Here is a 21,266-nt window from a genome sequence, read left to right on the forward strand (position 1 = left end):
GCTATGCATGTTGTTCTTGTTATGGTACGGGAGAGGAAATAAAACAATGCAAAATGCAAAATGCCAGTAAAGCATTACCCAGAGAAATGAACTAACTGTTGTTTGAATAACAGACCCTCTGATGGCTACTTTTGTAGATGGCATTTTGTGCCTTGTCCTTTCCTCGTGGCTTTTTCTGAAGTCAAATTTTGTGTTTTACAAGTGAGTGTCATCTCTACATTCATTGATAGTGGATAAGTGGTTATAGACTCTAACTGGCTGGTGATGGTGGTTTTGTAACTTGTCAGAAATGGGTGAAAAGAAAGAAAATATGCAAGGTATAAACATTAAAGCAAGTATATTTTTTTCAGTTCACTAACTGTGAAATTACCATTTCAGTTATTTAGAATAACGTAGAGTTATTTAGAGTCACTACAGTAATCTTGTGTTACGTTTTGTGAGAGATTATTATATCCTGCAGTATATGTGGACTTGCCCTATGAAATATGTAATTTTGTCATTCAAAAATATTTCATATTATGTGTACTGTTAAAACTATTAGCAAATTTTGGTAATATGAAATCTTCAGGAATTTGATTTATACTTACTCAGGTATAACTTACTCACTATGTCAAATGAAGCTTGAAATCATGGTGGCTGGAAAAAATCAGGTTCACTTCTTACCAGTGATCTCTTAGATTAGCCATTAATGCCCAATTCACCTCTGATATATGATGGGACTGTTCCAGAAGAAACGTACAAATTTACTACCTTCATGAAACTATTTAGTATGTGATTGTTCACCTGGGCATCAGTACTGAGGAAATCTCTCTATGTGAAAAGAAGTTCTCCTCCCAGTCCAGTATACAAATTAACAGCACAAATCTAAGCATTTATTTTGTATTTATTTTGTAGATCATGTGGCATTTACTTTGTAGACAGTGTTTACTGTCAGGTTAGTTGTGGAGCAAATATTTTTAAAACTCCCTTTGGAAACGTTTTTATAACCCATGCTCATCTTCATGTGTAGGATTCAGATTTCCTTCAGTCAGACTTTACCTGAGCATAAGTTGTGTCATATTTTGTATCTTCTACCACAGTCAACTGCAATAGGTTCCTTGTTTAGAAAGCAAGCATTTTCATACAATGATTCCTGAATGTTTTATTTATATTTTTAGGCCTTTCTTTACTTATATGCATAAGGAAGGAGAACTAGGTGATAAAGTGAATAGTGAGATTTCTTATAAAACCAGATAAATGCCAAACATAAAAAAAAAAAAAAAAAAAAAAGATTTTAAGAAGTGGTTATCTGAGCCATTTGAATCAGTCCCATACCAACAATTTTAGGAAACTTTCCAGAGTTGGGTCATGTACCAGCAAACATCTAGTAAAGGGATAAAGGTAACAGAGTAGTTCAGACTCTTGGAAAGCCACAAAGCCAGCTCTACCATTTCAGGCATAATTTAAGAGTTAAACTTGTCAGCTTCTAGAGCTGTAAAAATACTTAGTTGCACTGTGCTTGCTATTGACCAAGATATTATCCATTTGGCATAGGAATCCACCAAGCTTTTACAGAATAATGACCTGGAAGATTTTGTTATCCAAAAAGATGTGAGACAGAAAGAAATCACTTCAAAATTACAGATTGAGCATTCAGTTATGAGAACATTTTACATCTTCTGAAAAGTCCTAAAGTGCTTGGATTTATATGCTGCTTCCTGCAGACAAACTCATAAAGCTTGGCAAAAGATCTGCAAAGAATCTGATATTCCAGACTGAGTTTTTGGAGACAAATTCATGTTTGGTAACTAGTGCTTTGGGACTATTACTCAGGAAATTATATTCCCTTTCTCCATTTTGTTAATCCCTTTTTTCCCTCCAGGTTGTAATGAAAAAATTCATCTAGACATTGACACTGTAGTTTGTTTCACATCAAATTTTAGATTTCCACCAAATATCCCCTTGGCAGTTTTCTGAGTTCTTGGAATATTTTGAGGTAGCATTTTATAATCTCAGATTATAAATCATTACTGGAATAATCTCAAGTCAAACCATTTCTTTTACATCTTGCTCCTGGATTTGTAAAATCCACATCTAGCAGCTTTTCTACATGTTTTTATGTGATATGGTTGGAAGGAGCTGTAATCATGTATGCACATTTTATGCGCTTTCCGCCAGGTATTCTTTCATTCTTCCCCCACTTCCTGCAAATAATTAGAGAAGTAGTTTTGAGAACATTACAGGTAAAGAAAATATTAGAAACCCACAAAAACGTACTCACAAGTTGAAAGGCAAGATTTGGGAAAGTATTAAAATTGATGAGACTTTATGATTTTAGAAACAATCTAAGAAACAAGAAAATAATTTAATCTGTGGCTTTTTTTCCTCCAAACAAGAAACACTGAAGGACCAAGATCTAAAAGTAGATAGGTGTTCTACTGAAATAGCATCATACTTAGTCAATGAGTCATATGACAGAGCTGAATACATGCTACTCTCTAACATGATATATTATTCCTGATTGGAATAGCAATACTATGTAAAATCTGAAATTCAGTTTGTAAAACAGTTTTCATAACTTCAGAGAACCAAAAAGCATTTGTTTTAATTAGAATGATATTGTGTCAACGGTTTACGGGCAGGTTTGGCCCGGTTCCGTGACGATTGGTGCGGGGGACCCACAGACCCACGTCCCAGGAAAGGGGAAGGGGGAAAGGGAAAAGAGAAAAGGGAGATGGGCCTAGGAACAAAACAGCGGCAACGATCTGAGGAGGAAAGCTAATTTACTAAATAAGATATTGGAAAGCAAAATAACACAATATAATACAATATAATTGGAATTAAAGCTAATAAATCAAATAAAATGAGTGAGAGAGTGTCCGATAAACCAAAGGCCTTACGCTAACGCCGAAGGCGGACGGCAGTGAGCACCCACTGCTGAGTCCATCCCAAAGGAAAGAGAGTGTCCCGTGACCGCAGACAGTTTTTATCTTTCCCTCTGAGCGTAAACACGTAAGAACGCAAAGCATCGCAAAGTCCTCTGGGGAATGGAGTTCTTCTCTTCTGAGACAGGTATACCTGGAACTATCGATGATCCACGGAGCTGGAGCATTAACTCTTTAACTCTAAATGCACTACATGATGTTATGATGTGGAATACCAGTACCAAAAATCATAAAACCATGACATATTGGTATAATAGTGATGTGTTTGACATTAGTGAATTAAGCACAGTCTTGAATTCCAGTGAGAGAACCTTGCTATATTGTTTGTGAGGAAGTGAAAAGGCCATTTAGCCTCATGAAATGGTCATTTTAGTGCTTTTATACTGTACTTTGTCAGAGAAACAACAGATTCCAGAATGTTAGTTGATTCCAACATGTAGTCTCAAACACTAAGCAGTTGCTTTTCATGCTGTACTGAACTTCCTTAGCCTGCTTTTATACATTTGGAAAAACTAAATCCAAGCCATTTCAGGGGTTGGAAGAAGAGTATGGAAATAAAGAAAAATTCTGTGTCAATAGACAGATTGCTCTCTTTAGTCTTCTGCTTCACTTAGGACAGTTCATCCCATCTAACATTCACTTTCCTTAAGAAAATTGTAAAAATAAATCCCAAATTGGATTTTTGTGTATTCCTCCAAAATGAAATCTGGAAGTACTTCTAATTCTAGCAGGTATAAAGCACTCCAGCACAGAGCTGGCACATGCATGTTGAGTGATCCACATCATGGATGTGGAGTTTGGCAATGGACTCTGGGAATGCATTCTGGTGGAGGTCCAATTTCCTCATAATGTCAAGGTCAAGGAGTTGCAGAACCTATTCCCTAAAACTTTCACGTCTCCAAAGCTCTGTTCTGAAGCTCATCAGTGACGATACATACTTTCTGTAGAAGCATCCAAGCTAGAATTGCCAACTCATTAGTTGTAAAATATTGGACCAACTTTCAGCAGTAAAAGGAGACCTTGAGGAATATCCTTGAGGAATATGAGAGCAGCATTTGTAGTTTTTATTTTGCTGTTGCCAAAGTACTCTGGACTTGTCCTCTGATCATGACAAAAGTTTGCAAGCTGAAAGTCTGCTCAGCTCTGATGAATAAACATCAAATAAAGCAGACAAAATTACTTCCATGTGGGAGCTGACAGCTATAAACAATATTATAACGACATTATTCCAGCTATGTTATTAATTTCTTTGGTTAAAGTTTGGTTTGATATTTAGTCTTGCTTCTCTTAAATGAGTACTCCACTGATTACCAATGGTTCTCTTTTTTGATTTGCCTGGAAGGTTCTGAAGTAATATATAACAGATTATTGCTGGTATATTTGTCCAAATAATAAGGAACAACCAGTGTTCCTGAATAAACATTGAAGAATTAATATTCTTATCTTTGATTGTGGAGGTATGCTCAGCCTAACAGCCAAAATAGTACTGCTGAGGGTAACCATGGGCTGGTTTTCTAGAATAGGATATTGTACAAAGAATTGGATTAACTGAAGTAGAAGACATTGTTTTCCATATTTTATTCTGTCACCTTATCTACATTCTTATATTCAGCTCTCTACCTGGAATTAATTCTGAGAGCATCTATGAAGGAATTACTTAATGTTATGAAAAATAATTGTCCCATGATCCAGTGTTCAAAGATGGCCTAAAGCAGGAAAACAATACTGCAGTATTTAAAGATTTATTTGTTCCCTGCACAGTTTTTATCTTTTTTTTTTTTTTTTTTTGGTCTGTAACTGTTTAGTAGAGCCCAGCAGCATTACTGGAATTCAGAGCAGACTAGATCATCTCTTGCTGATGAATACTGGTTTTATTGGAGTCACACTTATCATTTCTGTTAAAGTTTTCTGTCATTGTAGAGAATAATGTATTTTGGGATGGATGTTTCACATAGATTTCACTGAAGATCTGCTTTTTGGTCCTTTTCTGTTGTTACCAGTCATAATAAAATTAGAAGGAAAGAACATGGATGCAAAGTACTTCACACTATAGCTTTCTCAAGCTATCCACCCCATAAGGGAATGTTCAGAAATATCTTTTAATTAATATAATAAACATTAGTAAACTCTTCCTAATCTTCTACTGCAAATTATTTGAAATACTTAGAAAGTTGTGGTTAATGGGTCAATGTCCAAGTGGAGATTGGTGATGAGTGGTGTTCCTCAGGGATCGGTGTTGAGACCAGAGTTATTTAACATCTTTGCAGGCAACATGGACAGTGGGATCAAGAGCACTCTCAGCAAGTTTGCAGATGACCCAAGCTGGGTTGGGGCAATCCCAAGCACAGATACAGGTTGGGTGGAGAATGGATTGAGACAAGCCCCAAGGAAAAGAATCTGGGGGTACTGTTGATGAAAGACTCAACATGAGCCAGTAATTTGTGCTTGCAACCCAGAAGGACAACTGTATCCTGGGTTATGTGAAGAGAAACCAGCAGGTCGAGAGAGGTGATTCTGCCCCTCTACTCTGCTCTCATGAGACCCTACCTGGAATACTGCATCCAGTTCTGGGGCCCTCAGCACAGGAAGGATGTGGTTTTAAATTGGAAGAGGATAGCTTTTATCTAGATATTAGGAAGAAATTATTTACTATGAGGATGCTGAAACACTGGAACAGATCTCAATCCAGTGAGGTTGTGGATGTCCCCTCCTTGGATGCATTCAAGTCCAATCTGGATGGGGCTTTGATCAGTGTGGTCTAGAGGGAGGTGTCCCTTCCTGTAGCAGGGAGGTTTCAACTAAATTATTTTAAGGTCCCTTCCAACACAAACCTTTCTCTGATTTTCAGATTCTATCATAATTAATTATGTACTGACATTATTCTTTGTTATGCATTTCTGACACTCAGAGGTCAGAAATCCTCTGATTCCAACCCATACACAAACCCTTCTATGATTTTCTGATTATATGAGTCTTTGATTATTAGTTCACATTAAAATGAGGGTCACCTTCTGCTTAATTATGTGGTAAGTCACATCAGCTGCTGCTAGAATTGATTAAATCTATATAGGCAGCTACATTATTGGGGTAGAAACAAGAAAAGTATTAATTACTGAGGTGAAAAATGAAGTTAACATATTTACCAGCAGGCCTGGTGAAATATTATCACAAGGCTAAGAACATCTATTCAACTTGGGAATACTAAATATTGTCAGCAGGCATGTATTTATTATCACTATAGTTTTACAGCATTATTGTTAGTATAGAATGTCTGAGCTAGAAAAAATTCATGGCAAAATAGGTCACAGTGTGGTAGTCAGCAAAATAGAGTGATTATTTTAAGCCACGTAGATATTATTTTTCAGGTAAATATCAAGTTTGTGATTTACTAGCATAGATATTTCTTCACCTTTTCACTTAGCCTTAGAATGGTTGGAAAAACATTGAGTTTATGTGATCCTTTTTCTTCCTCACATTAATTCTTCTGGGAAAATCTGAGAAACATGATCAAAAATCATGCAGATTAACTTAGAAAATAATGATATTGTCTAGTGCTACTCTCATTGTTGACTGGGTGCACTGAAGCACTGAGAGGTGGTGGGCCTCTCCTACACCATGTAGTGCCATTGCAGCATGTGCACAAAATGAATCATCCACAGTTCTTTAAAATCACTCACCACAAACTGCTACTTCTTATCCCAAAGAAGCAGGAATGTAAAGTTCTTGCATTTACAGGGAAAGCTTGGCTTCCCTTGGTCTTTGTGATTTTCTTGGACAAATTCAGAGAAAAAACTAAAATCCTTTTTGAAATTTGTGTTTGATTGTTTGTCTGTTTTGTGATTATTTTTATTTTGTTTAAAGTAAGATGAAAAAGTAAAGAGGGAAGTGAAACAGGGAAGTATGCCTGGTGTAGGGAACCTGCTTTGGCAGGGGGGTTGGACTCGATGATCTCTTGAGGTACCTTCCAACCCCTATGATTCTGTGATTCTGTAATTAGATGGAAATGTCAGTAAATGAGCCAATAACAGTTTTGTATTCTGATCTGGACATCAAGGACAATATGATGGTTCCATTTTGTCAAAAAGTGAGATCTTTGATTTTCTCTTAGAAAGAATGCAGCTCCCCTAGAATGGAACCACAGAAGAAGTAAAATCTTTGGTTGTGATAAAGTAGCTTAACTTCACTAGTTATACTAATTTACCTGTGCAGAAAATCCAGCCAACTCTCTAACATAAACCCATTTCAAGACTTGTCTTAATAAAGAGAGATGTGGTTTCCTCAAACTGCACCACTGAGGTAAAGAAGTGGGATAGTAAATGATTGAATAGTGCTTGTAGAGCAGAAGTGAATGTATGAAATTTGCCTTTTAGAGAAATTATTTCTTTAGTATGAACTCCAACTCTGAAGTCAGAATTATCTATTTCTGCAGTCTTGTTTTCTTCATTGGTTGGATGTAGGATTTGTTTTTGACAGCTCTCACTCATGGACAAAAACTTTTTTCTCTGGGTTTTACTGGAGTTTTCAAATGGTGGTAGTGGAACAGATTTTCAAGCACAATAAAAAAATCCAAAAAACATTTAGCATCTCTTCTTAATTTAGTTCAGCAGAAAAATGTTTTAAGCAGAATGATTTTGTTCCATCTTGTACATTTTAGTGAAAAATTCCTATAATTTGGTAACAAAATATTTTGTCATAACAGTGTATCTATCTGAGATTTTTTTGTCAGATATTATCTAAGGAAAAAAAATCAAAAGTAAATTTTGTTATCTTTTTCAGTAAAAACTAGTAACTGTTGAATAATAAATAAGCTTGTGTCATAGAGAGGAGCTTAATTTGACTTATTTAAAAAAACATAAAGCAGCTACATAACTTGTCATAAATTTAATTCTGTCTCCCACTTTTTATTAATATCAAGTGCTCAGTCCTTGTGAAAGAAGGACTTAGAATTAATTAGAAAATCAGAGAAAAAAAAAAGATAGGAAGGAGTGAATATACCTGAGTATACTGGAAAAGGCAGGAGTTCTTTGAACATTCTTCTTCTGTTCCTCAGACTTTCTGGAACTATCATTCATAACTGAATAATTAAATGTGAAACTTAGAAAAGATAATGTAGAATAAAAAGTCGTTAGTGCTTTTGCACTAAGTACACCAGACCAAGTTTTTCCACTGTAGTATTTAGAAATTTTTGTTGCTGGTCCTCACGGATGCAGAATTAAGATCACTATTGAGCTAATTTCAACCTGACTACAAAGCTTGAAAGCATTTATGTCTGATAAAAAGAAGAAAAGTTGCAAAAATTTTGGCTTTCTTCACACCTTCCATATTTTTCCAGGCCACCAGTAGTTTTCTACTTTCATTGAGGTGTACTCTGTCTTTTTTCAAACTGGTCTTTGCAGACATCACCTGCTCCCTGGCATCTGCATGTCCTGGCAAAGTTTGAGAAGAAAGGGTGCATGCAACAACAGGGCAAAACTAATTTAGGAAATACTTAGTTGAGTTCCACAGATTTGGCTTCTTGGGGCCATCTGGTATTCACCACTATGACTGATAGAGGACTGGAAATAAAGGTAATTCTAATCCTGTTTCTAAAGATATTAGGAAATACAACACTTTCATCCACACCTCAGAGCTGAAAAATGACATGAAATGTCCTCTTCAAATCCACTTCCATGCACGTGAAATTAAAGAAAATAATTAGGAATAGTCAGTGGTGCATTTACAAAAAGCAAACTCTAGTAATTCAATCTGATTGCCTTCTTCAACTAGATCAGAACATGAAAAAGGGTGTGAATACTGCATATTCCATTCCCTGCCTGGATATCATCATTCTCAGCATTCATTTGCAAAACGAAGAGCAGATGAGAGCACTTAGGTGGGTTAAAATACTGGTAGACTAACAGTTATAAGAGTGTAGCAATAAATGGGCTTGTGCCAGCTGGCAGACAGTGAAAAAGAGGGTACCCAAGAGGTCTATACTAAATCCCAGAATGAATAATTGACTAATTGGCAAAGAGTGCAACCCCAGCAAGTTTGCAAATTATACTGAATCAGAACAAGTGCTGGACCCAGAGGAAGAATATCCGTCTGTAGTCCCTGCAAGGTGACTAGATAGGACCCTGATCTGGGCAGGATGCTGAGCAGGGCATAGTTAGTCTGGGAATAAGGAAAAAGTCATGGCTTAATACCTACCAGCAGAAGTGTGTGAAATATTGTTCCAAAGACAGCAAACCCAAACCTAACTAGGTAGTGCCAGACTGTCTTGTGTCTGGCCACAGCTTGTGGCTTGAGGGGTTCATGTTAGACATCAGCAAGAACTTCATAACCAGGAAGTACAACATGAAGGGGTGGGTAAAAAGGCTGTGTAATCTTTATCCTTTGAAGTTTTTAAAATTCAGCCAGTCAAATCCACAGCCAGTCTGTTCAACCACTAATGACCGTCCCTCTTGGAGCTGGAAATGTCACTTTAGATCTCCAAAGCTACTTCCTGATTTATGCTTCGTTGATTCTGAGATACAGTTTTTCATCCAGGCTATGACACAGTTCTAAACCTATATTTGTTCTCAATGAATCATGCATATATATATAGCTCTGGTTGGTTTTCAGTAAAATAACATGTTTATCAACTGCAAACTGTTGTATTTTAAATTATTTGTAGTGTATTGTTCTCCTCTCTCTAGTGGAAGAAAAGATGTTTCTGGTTGTTTTGTCCTGTATTTTTACCTTAGAATAAAACTGAAGGCAGCTCTTCATTCACCAATTAGATATTAATTAAGGTAAGCAGAGACTGGAGCAGATAATTGCTACTACAAAGCATGGTAACAATAACATATTTCTTTAAGAGAAAAAATGTCCGTCCATTTCCTCAAGACAGTGAAAGAAGAAAGATGCAATATAAGAAATTTATTAATAGTTAAGAATTTATGCTTTATAGTTATAGTTTAATTGATTTTATGCAATAATTACTTTGATATTGGAAACAACTTGGCATATGTTACTTAAAATAAAGGGAATGTATAGGTTCAAACTGATAATGGCCAGAGCCACTAGTTAGAGTGGCAAATTCTGAAAATTTTCAGAAATTAAATGAATGCTTGATCTTAAATTCAGTGCTGACATAGTACTGTTTGTTGTTACACACCGGGCTCATTTTCAAATGAAAATTTCCAAAGATGTAGAATCTTCTTCTTAAGAGCACACTTCAACTGAATTCTTCTTGCATAAAGTCTGCATCATTGTTTGCAGTTTGATTCAGGGTTCATGATCAGCTCATAATGTCATGGCTGAGTCACGAGAGATCACCACCCTATACCACTCTGAGTCATATTTTGCAATAACACACCATGATTCACTGTTGTTAGACAACTTAAAGCCAGAAATTATGATTTTATTAATTTGTATTGTGTTTACCACAGCTCTGTGCTTTTAACCTGCTGTTCTTCCTTCTCTTGCACAGCATATTTTTGTGTTCTCATTTTTTTTATTACTTTTGCTGTCTTTTAGTGAACACAGTCAGGTAGAATAAGCAGACATCTGGAACTGTAATACTTGAATGGAGGTCACACTTTCAAGAGTTGGTGTATGCAGAAAATGGTATCTAAGTGAGAAAATGGTATTTGGAGGTTTAGGTCAAGCAATCACAATTTGAATAGTTATCTAGTTAATCAGTTTAATTGATAAAGGTTCACTCAAAAGTCTACTTGATAATTTTTCCAGTCTCAAGAGAAACATGCTCTGATATGGATGGATATGTGTCCAAGAATTATGATAACCCTGTGAAACAAAATCATGATATGTCACTTTTTTAAACTGAAAGTTTTCCCTGGTTGTGTTATTCAGAGGAAATTAACAGTACTCACCTTTCCTACTTCTTAACATTCCCTCCTCGTATAGTAGTGCAATTCTCTGTTCTCCAACAAACTCTTTAACTCATATCAGAAGAGGATAACTGACTATCTACTTGAGAGGCAGACATCAATGAATGGGATATGTGCAAAACACAGGAGGCTTGTTAGAATATCTTTTTTATGCTAATAAGGAAAAAAAAATACAGGAGAATTTAGATCCTGTTTTGTTTAGTGAATAACATGGAAAATACATTCACAGACTTCAATGAAATGATGCACAACTTGTCTGGGTGGAACTTTGTGAAAGTACCTGAGTTTCTCAGATGCTCCAAATATACCATACCTGCTAGAAATAGATATTTATCTCAGAACAGTTATCTCTCTTCAGGAAAACAACATGAAATGTAACATTGCTACATACAAAACAGTCTGCTTAACAATGTGCAATAAATTCATCCTTCTAAATAAATGTTGGAAATTGATTTATGGGCTTTTTTTAGTTACTAGTATTCTGTCATGACTTAGTAAAGACAAAAAATTTTATCATCTATTTAGTGACACTTACAGCTCTTCCCTTTCTCAAATAGGATATTATTCACCAATCAGTTTGCAAAATTGTGTGATTTACAAGTCCATCCCGTATTAATGCTGCCTCATACATCATTTTTCTAGACTTGATTTTTTATATTTCTTACTGACAGACTTGCTTTATTTTAAAGTACAGAATTTCCTATCATGAATAAAAAGATCACGCTAATATCTTTAAATCCTCTTATAACAGTTCAGGTCCTTATGGTGCTTATCAACAACCTCATAAAATCCATTCTGGACAGATTCACTGTGAGATTATTATGCCGCACTTGGCACTTCTATGCTATCTTCATTATTTGCAAGAGTACCATGCAAAACTTAAAATGATTTTACTATAGTAAAATCGTGCTTAAATAATAGAAAAATACACAGTATTTTTCTTCATTATTTACAGGAGTACCATGAAAAAATTAAAACTGTATAAAATAATTTTACCACATAGTTAAATAATACTAACATACACAGTATTTTTTAACAAGTCACACCCTGCTGTAAGATATGGCAAATATTATTTTTCCGTCTTTATACAGTAGGATCTTATTTGTTCAAGTATTTGCTATAGAGAATCTTTTGTCAAAATGAGTTTCATCAAGATGATCTTCAAAATATATGTCCAAACACACATATTTTTCATACTAACACACACATATGTGTACACAGAATACCTATAAAGCCAGCACAGCTTATATTGAGGTATTTGAACACTTCTCAGAGTAAACATATTTATAATAGAAAATATGGCATATTTTAGTTACCATTTAGTTTTATTCGCATTCCCTTCCCACTGAACCCTGAAATAGCAAAATCTCACCTCTAATATATTTTTACATTCAGTCCACAGCATGCCCACTAATGATTGTCTTCATTAATTTTGTTTCCTTTGGTTCATTAATTTTATGTTGTGACTACAAAGATGACACTATAGCAACGACTGTGCTTCTAGCCAGTTGATATGAGATACTCATTTACAGTTCCTTTCATTAACACAGTGGACAAAATCAGTGGACACTTAATAAGCAGTAAAAGTTCCCATTAGCAAAATCACCTCTAGCTTGAGCTGTGAAGCAGGAGGGTGGGATGCTAAGGAAAGAGGCAGAAAGAGATGTTGACTTGCTTTTATGTCTGTGGGAAAAGTGATTTCAGAAGGGGAGATATACTGACCTCTCCACATTGCCTCTTAGGTGAGGCTTGGGTTCTGGTAAGCAAGTGTCTTCTTTGTGAGAACTTGAGTTACAAAGACAGCTAGAAATACAAATTACTTCACCTATTCCAGCTTAATCCATTGCAGCATGTGAATCAACGCCTTGAAAGACAGGTGTAATAAGGAAGCATCTCTTTATCAACTTGTGTTGGTTTGCTGGCAGCTTTTGTCCTTCTTCATCATAGAAATTACAGTAGTGTATTCCTGGCTCAGCTTTACCCCCATCCACATCATCTTTAAATTTAACCTAATACCTCCAAATTATATTAGCATTAGGATTATGTGTTAGGAGCATATGTAACACTAATGAACTCTACATTTGCAAATTTATTTTAATATTTTAATGCTGTTATTGACAGGCATGCAGTAGCTCTATAAACTTATAACATGAAAACAAAAACACATTAGAAATCTCTCTAAGAGGAAGGACTTTCTATCTTCCTAATGAAGCCAGGATTCCTGTGAGTAGCTGTTCACTTTGACAACAATTGCATTAAGATCAAAGGGGATATGAAAACCATGACAATATGACTGTATTTCATGCACCATGAGGCAGGGTTAGTGTAGATTAGACATATCATTAGTCAAGGGGATCTTTTTCCACAGAGAACTCTTGGCTTCTCAATGTCTTTTCCTTCCCCTTTCCTTTCCAAGTCAGTATCTGTTTAAGCAGAAAACAGATTTCTTCCCCCTAAGACTGTGACAGAAATAGGCTACGGATTTGAGGCTATGTCCAATCAGTGGCAATATGCATAGTAATATGTGGCACAGCTTGTGTAATGAAGTTCCCAGCATGCAGTCTGGAAAGGTATCCTCAAGTGTGCAGGGTGATTTATTTCCTCTGTCAAGAGGCAGGACAGGCAGGACTTGTCCTTCCCCACAGTCCCTTCAAGAATACTCTGTCACCCCAGGAAGCTGTAATAGCTTTTGGAAGCTCAGCCTTTGTTATATTGCTTGGAACCCTGCTTTAGCAAGGTTGTTTCCCAGCTCCTTCTCATTGTTTACATTTGTTTTTAAGAAGTTGAATTGTAAGGTAGAATACCAACTTTTCACCTTCTGTTTACATTTAGCTTCACATTCGTATGTCAAATGATCAATGAGAAGATATATGCTCAGCAGTGAGACAAAGAACCAGCCTACAGTGGTTGTAATACATTTAACTCTTGAATTTTAGTTCAACTGTGGTGTAAGTGAAGATCATACAGTGTCTGCCCTGAGCTGTGGAATATATTCACCCTAGGAAACATTTTCAAAACCATTTTAGTTCTTGAAGGTTTTGTGTGATAGAAGTTCTTTCTATTGATGGAGCTATTGCATTCATTTGTGATCTCCCACCCAAGCCCATATTTTAATTTGTTCACTTAATATATTAAAAAAAGCTACACTCTAATTCAGAATTGTCTGCCTCAAAGAAAAAGTACTCCGTTTCATTTGATTTGTAAAAGTTCACTAAGTGCTATTACATTCCAGTAGCTTTGCTATCTAATATACATACTTCTAAATGTTTTTATCAGAACTCAGAAATGATTAATGTGATATATCATCACATGAGAAGATTGAGCAATTTCAAATTCTTTCTCTGTGTAGAGATTTAATATCTTCCACTTTTTGAAACTAATTTCCCAGAAACCTCCCCAGCCTGTGTACAATGCAATGTGACTATAATGGCCTGCTTACAACAAGCAGTAAAGTGTCCTCCAGCTGAAACACAGGTATATAAATAAACTGCTACTCATTTAAATAAAAGATTCTGGTTTTGGAATTCTGTTGGACCTTTTTAGAGAAATCAACCTTTGACTCAGTTGTGCAACTTTCTTACTTGAATTGGATGTCAGATCCAGAAAGAGAACAGATGCTGCAAACTTGAAGAGAAGGACCTGTATTTTCTGGTGAACAGCGAATAGGCAGCCATGAGCGAGCAGTGTGGCCAAGAAGGCCAATGGGAGGGTGGGATTCATTAAAAAGATCATGATCAGCAGATCAAGGGAGGTGATTCTTCCCCTCTACTCTGTCCTGGGGAAGCTTTATCTGGAGTACTGTGTCCAGTTGTGGACTTTTCAGCTCAAGAAAGATAGGGAGCTACTGGAGAGAGCCCTGTAGAGAGACACAAAGATGATTCAGGGCCCAGAGCATCTCCCTCATGAAGAAAGGCTGAGAGACCTGGGGCTGTTCAGGAGGAGACTGTGAGATCTTATCAATGCTTAGAAATACCTAAGGGGTGAGTGTCAAGATGATTGGACCTTGCCACTTTTATGGTGACAGTTTTGACCACCACTCTGAAACCTATTACTCTTTCTTTATCTATCTCCAACTACTTTTCTGAACAAAGTATCAGGAACATGCTGGTAAACACGCAGGCAAGCTTAAGTATGAGCGCACAACGGAGAAGAAGATAGAGCACCCAACAAATGTTGTTTGGATGGTGATCAGTGTTTGCTTTGATATATTTCTGTTGTTGTTTGAGATGTGTATAATCCACCCTCAGCATTTTTTCATGTAGGTATTAGTGCCTGATCCCTTCTCTGTAGGCCCATAATTATTCCTATATCCTTGATAAAGGAAAGACCACGGGGAACTAAACTGAAGTCAGTGTTATGGAGATCCCTGAATTGGCAGGTGATATATGAAGTTTTAAGGTACAAGTTTACCCAAATTTTATAAAAACCTTTAGTGGAACATACTGAGCATATTTTCCTTCCTGGTTGTCAGACAGTTTTATATTTCTATAAATCAGTGACACTAGATGGATATTATTGTTTTGTAGGAGTTAATGATATGCTTAAGTCCTTCAGAGCAGATAAAAGGAGATTGTTGTCTCTTTTTGCCTGAAAAAGGTTGGGAGTAATTTAAGTTATTCTACTGTATTTAGTTGAGGACTGGGTACTCAGAAAGTAGGATACTGATAATGCATGAAAGAATGTAGGGTACAAGGAAAAGAAAAGATTCTCACTGAGATTGAGTTCAAATTGAGTTCAATTTGCAAAGTTCCACTGTACAAAGAAAGAGCTATTTAACATCTGCTTAGCTAGGGATAACTGGATTCGCTTAGTGATATAGCTACCCCAGGATGGCATTTTAAATGGGAATGAAATCTTGCCCAAAAATGGGTGACTTTTGCATCCAGTTCTGATTGGGAACTTCTCATTTAAATGAATGGACAGTGAAGAAGAAACAGAAACCTATCTTCTTTCTATCTTATATCAGAAATACAAAGGGACCATGACTCCTATAATTCATAGTCCTTCATGAGTTTCTCTTGGGGAATGTGATTCCACAAAAGGTAATGAAGGGATATATCTTAAAGTTATAATCTAATTTTCAACTTCCAGTCAGCCCAATTTCCAAACCTAATGAGATGCTGCAAGTCTGAAAATCTGTTGAGGATTAGGGAGTGAGATGGAATTATTCAATCTGATTGCTCTAACCCTAAACATATTTAATTTAGAGGTATAACTATAATAAAACTAGTACTGTGAAAAGTCTTTCTCTAGAATTTGTATTCTGAACTTCACAGCTACAAAAGCTGTAATATATTATAAATCCAACTGCAAAATTGTTAGGTAAAATTGGCTTTTGACTGCAGTAGAAATTTTCACTGGATAAAAGCACACAATTGCATGATTCACCCTCCTTTTCTAACAAGGAAAAAAAATATTAGCCTATGTAGTTATTTGCTTTCGAGCAATGTTCTCCATTCTTCAGTTCTACACAAAAATAGGCTCAGAAGTCCATTTATTTGGGGGCATATTAGAAAAATGTGATAATGTAAGCACAGGTTTATTAATGTTTAATATGGAACTAAGAACCAAGTAAAGTTTATTCTAATATACCAACTTTAACTGGGATTGTTTTCCCTCTTTTTTTTCACTTCTATACAAAGTGCAATCAGCAAGTTAAACTCACTTATATAGAAAGCCCTTTGTCCGACAGGATTTTAGCACTCGGTACTTCTAATATAGATTCAAAAGATGCTAATAAAGTCAGAAATTTCCCACTGGGGGAAAAATGGAATGCTTTTAAAACTTACTTTCAGCTAATGACTAAGGCATTTTTGCTAACAGCAATTTGGCTTCATATCCCAGGTAGGGAAAAATGTATTAAATGGTAGATTAAAATGTCCTTTCTTCTGCTTGGTAAAGCTAATGACTGAAAGCAAGTGAAATGGTTTAATTGATAGCCCTGGTTTTTGGAAAGGTAGTGGGAAAAAAACAATTTTGTTTAGAAGAGGGCTCTTTAAACATGAATATGAATCAACAGAAAATGTAGGAGCCAGGCTGATGTAGTACACTGTACAATCTGTTCACTGCATTTGGGCTGCTAATTAAAAAGTGATAGAGACAGTACAGTATGAATGCACCATAACCTGTTGAAGGTCTGTCAGACTTTATCTTCACTTTCACATATTTGAATATTGTTTAATAAGAGGTCTTAATTGAAAGCAGAATATGTCTTTATAAAAGAGGGGAACAGATATATCAGGTTAAAATTCACACTGCATTATGTGTATAAACGTGTGTGCAGATTCCAGCTCCTTAGACAGCTACTCTATTTCATAAGCACAATATGTAAATTCTGTATGCTACAGCTTTTTGTTGATGTTGTTGTTTGTGATTTTTTTCCTTTGTTGTTTCAGAGAAATGAGTTAGGCTGGAAAGTCAGAAACACAATATCTAAACAAAATATGAATCTAGCAATGCAGTGGATATCCACAAAGAACAATCTCTTTTGTTATAAAAAAAATGTTATTTTTATAAGGCATATTTTAACAAAAAGATGGAAAGATATAGATATTTTTCATTATGTATTCTGTGTGTATCCATACACAATCCATGGGTTTTTATTGCTTCTTCTTCTTCTTTTTTTTTTTTTTTTTAAATCTTACCTGGCAGTTCTTGCTTCTGTGTTTCAGACAGTCAATTTCCCCTATTCTTACTTAATGGCACCCCCACTCTGCACAGTGGTAGGATTAATGGAACACTTCTTACATTAACTGGATTACATTACATTAGCTGACACTGTTAAATATGAAACCTGTTTTAATAATACTTGTGATTAGCAAACCTCTGAAAGTTTGGAGATTAACACTGAAAGCTTATCTAAATTTCCAAATCCCAAGACTGCAAAAAAAACCCTAGTTTTCCTTATGAAACAGGAAGGTATGGAAGAGTGGAAAAAGAAGGCTCTCAGCAGTGGTAACTCCTTATGGAGCAAAGATTACCAGCTTAGGAAAGAAGTACAGATAATTCTCTTTTTCCTTCACTTTTTTTTTTGTTTGTTTGCTTGCTTTTCTTCCTTTTTTAATTTGTTTATTTGTTTCTATATTTTTTCTGGTCTCTATAGGATGGAAATAACTTTTCCAAGTTTTAGGACACCTCCTTTCTCTGATCTGTTGTAGTAGGCCGAACTCTCCACTAGGATTTGTCTTAGAGAAAGAAAAGTCACATATACTCTGAAGCCCGCTATGAACCTGAGGTCATTGACCCTACTATGACAAAGGAATGAAAGATGAATGTTTTATTTTTACATAAGTTAGAGACAGCACAGCATTAGGATTGGAAAACTGACATTTTACTGTAAAGTATAACCCAGCATTTCTAGACAAATGATAAGGGTTTGATTCTGTACTTTGTTGACTCTACAGTGAACTAACTGCCCCCACTCCTGAGGCAATGATAGAAGAGTGAAAAGACAAAAAAATTATACAATGTCTATCCAACAATCAGAAGCAGACTTCTCTGTCTCTATAGAGATTGTTTTGAGAACAAAGAATTTCATTAAATATTAGATACTGAGTTATACTGCTGGACAGTATGAAGGAGTAATTGTGTTACACTATGCCACATTAAGAAAGTTTCATTGAGTAAAGGAAAAGATTTGAAGTATTTGTGATGTTCCTTCTGCCTCCAGAAAAACTACCTCCTGTTCTCTTTGTAATCTCTAGTCACTGAATAATGCAGAGAATTTGTCTAGGTTGAAACTGAATGGAAAAGGAGCTGTTTCAGATGTGAGGGTATTCACAAGGGAACCATTTTGGAAAGCACTGGTCCTCTTCCAAAATACTTCTGTTAGGAGCATCTAATACAATTGGTTTAATTCTAATCGCACTTACTGTCTGAACTAAAAAAAACTAAAAGATTTCTGAAGCCAATCTACAGAATTTATACCTGTGGATATCTATTCAAAATGGCTTTCATCCTCTACACATGCATCAGATGCTCCAGGCCCTTATATTTGTGGCCCAACACTCTCAACTAGTGAGTTGACTGTCTTTCTTGAACTGAGGAACTGAGAACTGAACACAGTATTCCATAGGGCTACACAGGTCTCATTGTGCAGAGTAAGGTGAAGGATGCTTGCCTCTCTAGATCTGATGGCTATGATCTTTTTCATACAGCCCATGATACCACTGGCCTTCTTAGCCACCAGGATAAGAAGGTCCTACTCCACAGAGTTTCTTTCCAGCAGGTCAGCTCTAATCTGTACTGATGGGTATGGTTATTCCTCCTTAGGTGTAGGACTCCACACTTGCCTGTGTTGAACTTCACCTTGCTCCTCTCCACCCATTTCTTAGCCTTTCCAGAACACTGAGTGTCATCAGAGCTTTCTGGTGTGTCAGCCACTCCTACCTGGTTTGTACTATCAACAAACTTGTTGAGTGTGCATTCTATCCCTTCACCCAGGTCACTGATGATAATGTTGAACAAGTCCAGACCCAGTATTGAACCCTGGGGAACATCACTAGCTATTGATCTCCAAATAGGCTGTGTCATTCATCAAAACTGTCTGAGCTCTGTCAGTCAGCCAGTTCTCAATCCATCTCACTATCAACTCATCTATATCACACTTCCTAAGCTTACCAATGAGGGTGTTATGGGTGTCCTATCATCCAGGTCATTTATGATGATGCTGAATGACATGAGGCCATGCCTTGATCCTTGAAACACCCTACTTGTGACAGGCTGCCAGACTCCAAACAAAAAGACAACAACTATCTGAGTGCAGCCAATTTTCCACTCATCTCACAGATCATCCATCCTGTCTTGCATCTTGTCAGTTTGTCTAGGAAGTGGCTGTCTTGTAAAAGTATGTTTGGTGTAGTATACAGACAACTTAAAATGATGGAGGAATAAAGGTTGGGAGTAATTTAAGTTATTGTACAGTATTTAGTTGAGAACTGATTACTCAGAAAGTAGGATACTAAACCACTTCAAGATCCACTACACTACCAAACAACAAAGCAGAAGAAAGAGTTTATCTCAGAAAAAAAAAATGTGAAAGAAAGCTTTATCTAAATGCTATAGGCTTGGGGCAGAATGGCTTGAAGAATGTAGAGAGGAAAAGGACCTGGGGGTGTTGGTTGATGCTCGGCTCAACATGAGCTGGCAGTGTGCCCAGGTGGCCAAGAAGGCCAACAGCATCCTGGCCTGTATTAGAAATAGTGTAGCCAGCAGGAGCAGGGAGGTGATCATCCCCCTGTACTCAGCTCTGGTGCGGCCGCACCTCGAGTACTGTGTTCAGTTTTGGGCCCCTCACTACAAGAAGGACATTGAGGCCCTGGAGCGTGTTCAGAGAAGGGCAACAAAACTGGTGAGGGGTCTGGAGCACAAGTCTTATGAGGAGCGGCTGAGGGAGCTGGGATTGTTCAGTCTGGAGAAGAGGAGGCTCAGAGGAGACCTTATTGCACTCTACCACTTCCTGAAGGGGGGTTGTGGTGAGGAGGGGGTAGGCCTCTTCTCCCTGATAAATAACGACAGGACGAGAGGGAATGGCCACAAGTTGCGCCAGGGAAGATTTAGATTGGACCTGAGGAAGCATTTCTTTTCTGAAAGAGTGGTCAGGCACTGGAATGGCCTGCCTAGGGAGGTGGTTGAGGCACCATCCCTGGCGCTGTTCAAGAAGCGTTTAGATGAGGTGCTAAAGGATTTAATTTAGTAGTTGGGTTGAGATAGTGATAGGAGGATGGTTGGACTAGATGATCTTATAGGTCCTTTCCAACCTTATGAACTTATGAACTTATGAACTTTATTCAGGACATGCTGGTTTTTTTGTTTGTTTGTTTGATTTTGTTTTTAATAGCTGACTTAGAAGATTCTTATAAAGTTAAAAAATAAAAAAATAAAAACCACAACAGTGAAGCAGAGTTAATGACACAGTATCATTACAATGTTCTGCAGAAGTAGCTCAGGGACACTGGTATCATCAATATGAACATCAATAATTCAGACTGAACTTCAGAAGCTGAATGGAAGGAAGTTTTAAGACATGTCTATCACATTCCACTTATATACTGCATATGGAAGATAACGTTTTGTTTGACAACTAAAGCAACAAACTTTTAGACACTTAGACTGGAGAAATATTGCGAGTACTCACATTTGAACCAAGAAGTGCAGTCAACAGGAAAGGAAATCTGAGATCAAATTTGCGACTGGTTGTTTGTTTGCTGTGTAGTCACATCAAAGTTGATAGTAATTCTAGTGTAATAATACTATGAACTACATGACCTCAAGGACTGATTTTTTTCTTGTCTATTGAGACAACTTTTGCTGAGTAAAATTGAAACAAGCTGATAAGAATTTTTTTTCCTTCTGCTTCTCTTTCTACCTCATATGTGGTGAAATAATCTTACTGTCTAGCCTCTTTGTCTGATACTTTTCCTTTCTGTCTTTATTTACTAACAAAATGTTGTACAAGAATAGAATCTCC

The sequence above is a fragment of the Cyrtonyx montezumae genome, unplaced genomic scaffold, assembly GCF_038088225.1.
Source record: "Cyrtonyx montezumae isolate F1298 unplaced genomic scaffold, pur_monq_1.0 scaffold_116, whole genome shotgun sequence".
Lineage (NCBI taxonomy): Eukaryota > Metazoa > Chordata > Aves > Galliformes > Odontophoridae > Cyrtonyx > Cyrtonyx montezumae.